A 4429-nucleotide genomic window follows, 5' to 3' on the forward strand; every position below is an offset into this window, starting at 1 on the left:
AGTGATTTAAACGCCACAAGGCTGGGCTATTAACTAACAGTCTCATTAAAAAACCTGAAATGAAAAAGACTGGGCTCTACTGGAACACGCAGATTCTGCTTATTAGTGATACTAGTCTTCTCCCCACCTCTATATTCGCTTTTACCCTTTTATCACATTGCTTTTGCGTAACAGTCAAATGAAAAAAGGTTCAATTTTCATGTTGTTATAAAGATTTAAAAATCAATATGCTGTGGGTAGTGCAATATCTGTACGCGTGCTATTCTTTGCATAATTAAGAGCAACCATCTCCTCTGCACTGAAGCTAATTTTACAAATTCTCTCTTGAATTGTTATGCACTGTGTTTTAGTTATTAAGCACAAAATTGAAGGAAATCAAGCAGTGCAAGTGGTGAGTCAACGAGTGGGGACAGTGACCGAGGAGAACATGGAGCTGGATAGTGACAAAGAGTACGACGATCTTACTAGACGAGTGTGGGAAACAGGACATAGATCGCAAGGTACTACCAACCAGACTAGTGATAGCGAAGAAGAGGTGCATAGTCAAATTTCACAGTCACAAGATTTCTTTCAGCGAACCCCCTCTACAACCGAAGATCAAGAAGCAATTGTTGTTACCAAAAGTGATATTGACTCTGATATTGATTACATCCCTGGCGGTTCTGGAACAGATGACTCGAGCGATTCATGTTCATCAGATAGCTCTATTCTCCACGAAGAACAAAAAGATCTGTTGATTGGTGTGGTTGAAGTTATAGGTAGAGAAAACTGTGACTCTGGATCATTTTTAGATTATCAAACAGAGTTACCCTGGAAGAAAAAAATCCAGAATTTCATCGGTCAGCAAGAAAGTCAAGGTTATTGTTTTAAGACTGAAGAGAAGTCAATAGAAGATTTGAGACAACACTTCCAACAAGAAGACAGTGACGATGAAATACTGCAAAATATTTTCATGAATGACGAAAGTGACAACGATGATGCTTTAGATGAGGAGTGGGAGCCTAGCGATTGTGAACCTGATGTCGAAGAGGCTAAGGAACATCGACAGGAAGAACTTGGCATTCCCACCAGTACTTTACTAGCCAAGTTCTACGAGTACCTTATTGGTGTGGATGGAGGCTATCGCAGTGTAAAGGTAGCACAGCAGTACAAATCTCAAGTGCAAAGTATTATTCGTACTCGTAAGATGAAGCTGACAGAAAGCAATCTGGAGCAACATGAACATGAAGACCTCCCTAGCTTTTATTTGCTGTTAATTTCAGGCATGACTGGAGTGAAATTTCTGAGATCCTGGCTCTCGTACATGGTTGAGAAGTACCAGCCTGGAACTGTGAGATCATATCTAATGAGCCTGCGCCTTTTTTACAAGTTTCTAAGCCAAGAGGAAGTGCCCTTACCAAATGTTACCCAGGATTTCCTTAATGCACGCCGCGACCCCATGACGTCTTGGTCGTCTGCGTAAAAGAAGGTGTTGAAACGGAAGCTGGAAAAGCATGATGAAGATTACAGGAAACTCCTGTCAAGTGAAAACCTCCACAAGGTATGCCACGGAAGTTTGCACATGAATGCATTGAAACAACTCGCAGCAACTTCAGTAGAAACAAATCGTGGTGATATTACTGAGAAAATTCTCAGCAACAAGTCCCATTGTGAAGTTCGAGATTGGCTGATAACACGTATCCTAATAGATAACAGCGGTAGAAGCGGTGTTGTGGCGAACATGACGACAAGCGAATTCAAGGAAGCTGTGTTCTACCATGGGACAGATGATGACCCGACAAGGTACAGAGTGGATGTTAAAGATCACAAGACAGCTGGGTTATATGATGCAGCTGTTGTCTGGATCTACGATAATCTATATGTTTTAATCGACATGTCATAAGAACAGTTAGGAGTCAGTTCATTCGAACGGATTCTGAAGTGCAACAAGTATTCATCTCCAGCAATGGCCTTTCACTTACGTCATCCCAGGTTTCATATTCTGTATTTAGAACATTTCAAAGGGAAGGCGTTCAAGTTAAAGGAAGGATCTGCACGACCACAATAAGAAAGTCTCTCGCCACGGGCATGCATACGCACATGCCCAGTCAGAAGGATCATTTGGCCGCACTTGCCCAACACAAGCCGCAAACGCAGGCCAATTACTATCGCGTCCGCAATAAAGTCAGCCAAACGGACTTGGGGAGACGGGCAGTAAAAACCTTGTCTCTCTGAAGATCAAGCAAGATCTTCCAGAGAAAAAGGGAAGTGTGTCCACACCTGCCTCATGGACTGATGAAGAAACTGAAGATTTGAAGAAGTTGTTCAAAACTGAACTAGAAACAGGGGACATTGAGGAGCGAGCAGTAAGCGAAAAGCTAACTGGAGCAAACTTCTCCACGGCGCATACAGTAAAGGCAGTCGTTCTTAAGCTTCAACGGTTGAGAGAGGAGTTCATGCAAAGCGTAGATCTCCCCACTGGGCAATGTACTGGCACAGAGAAGGTAATGAAGTTCCTTGAAAGCTGTGACGTAAATACCCCATCAGAATCAATGGCTGTTTCCAATTCAGGTGAATCCTCTCGCTTTTGGCGAAAGTTTACAGATGAGCAGACTCGTTTTCTTTTTAGTTTAATGGAAGACATGGAGGCCAGTAACACAGTGAAGAGAGAGATTGTTTGGCAAAGAGTGACAAGTGATCCAAGGTCAGTGGCACTTGGTCTCATTTCCGGCAAAGAAGATGAAGAGGAGGTTCTAAAAGCTAAACAGCGCTTAAATGACAAAGTTCAACAGGAAGCAAAAAAGAGAAAAAGTAAGAAAAAGTAGCTTTATTATATCTCTCAGCGATACGCGCGCTGTGAAGAATACAGGCCGCTAAAATTTAAAGCTGTTTCGGTTGCCAAATTCATCGCCAAGTGTTCTTAACCTTTTTTAGCAAGTAGAAGTTTAAAACTTTCTTTTATCCCTGAAATTGTGTATTAAAACCTGCTAACGACTTAAGAGTTGCTTAACAACGATTTTAAATTGACTCGTTTTACTTTCCGCGTGCATCAGAAATTTCAATGAAGCCGTTCCGCGTGAATAGAAATCATTCCCAAACCCGTCAGACACACAGTAGAGATATAATAAATATCTTACTTACCTCGTTTTCTCAGTCCGTACTGTAAGTTACGGATCCTCATTTTTCCCCTTCCATTTATGACCCGCGCGCTTTGTGCTTGGGCCATAAATTGACGGGGAAAAACTCGGTCTGTAACATACAGTACGGACCGAGAAAACAAGGTTAGTAAGAGATATGTATGCTACATGAAAAAGGCACAAGAAATGAATAGTTTTTCTCTTTTCTATAGTTCAAATGTATTTAAACATCATGTGAAATTCTGGAAAGCATTGCTCAAAGGCTTACAGTGCATTACAAATTTATTTCATTTAGTGACAGAGAAAGTCATTTCACGTGCTGTTCATGTAAGAAAACAAACACAGTACCAGTGTGCTTTAAGAAGTCTAACGAAAAACTACAGGCCCTGAAAAATGGTGCACAGTTGCATGCTATCGCTTAATTCCAACATGTTTCCACCTATTTAATTGTTGCGTACAATGTTGCAAAGTATAGCATGTCTACACGCTCTCGAACAAAATTGCCAGTTAGCAAAAATCCAGGCCCCCTTTTTCTGCTTTCAAGGCATCCAATCTCTCCCACTGGCAATTTGGTCAGTGCACAGTCTGACGTTGGTTACGCCACAATTTAGTCAGGTGATTATCACTGTTAATACTGCGTGCAATGATGCAACATGTTTCCAGGCCTTTTCGTCAGGACTTTCCTTAGCATATGTGTTGTCGATTTAGACAGCTGGAAGAAAATCGTCTTCCCAACTGTAATCAAGCCTGCGCAGCTATTTGACAATTTATACTAAATATGAAAAGAGAATGACTGCTGTCGATTAGGTTTGGATGTCGCTTAGCCGTCTATTTTCAGTTCTTTTTGCCCATTGGAGTTTCTTGCATTGTATTTTCATGCAATTCCTGGACCTCTGAGCTGGTTTTAAGTGGCATTTTATTTATTACTTTTCAAAAACGGAAGTACAATTGGTCACAAAAAAGCTTTTTTTTCAATTGAGTGTTGTTAATCAATACTCAACACTCAAAACACCAAGTGAAGGCAGCAAAGCAATCATTACATGCGTGTAGACTTCATACCTGTGCATAATTCTAAATTGAAGTAAATGAAAACAACATAAAAAAAATAAGAAACTCTTTTGCCAATTGACTTAAAAGGTGTATGGGCTAAAAACTTCATGATGTCGGATTTACGAAGTTGAAATTATTATTTTGAAAAACGATTATGATTTATAGATGCTGTAATTAAGTACCATGATGTCTTTAATTTTTTGTGGGTTGTAATCACGTTTTTTGGCAGAAAGGTGCGCAAAAAATTAAAAATATATATATGC

At 40.3% G+C, this 4429-nt stretch overlaps 1 pseudogene; it reads left to right on the forward strand.

The window, feature by feature from the left end:
• Nucleotides 1–412: 412 nt before the first annotated feature.
• On the forward strand, nt 413–3209 carry LOC110048805 (uncharacterized; annotated as a pseudogene).
• The last annotated feature ends 1220 nt before the right edge of the window (nt 3210–4429 follow it).

Source organism: Orbicella faveolata, unplaced genomic scaffold (assembly GCF_042242905.1).
Source record: "Orbicella faveolata isolate gen_17 unplaced genomic scaffold, um_ofav_v1 contig_46, whole genome shotgun sequence".
Taxonomy (NCBI): Eukaryota; Metazoa; Cnidaria; class Anthozoa; order Scleractinia; family Merulinidae; genus Orbicella; species Orbicella faveolata.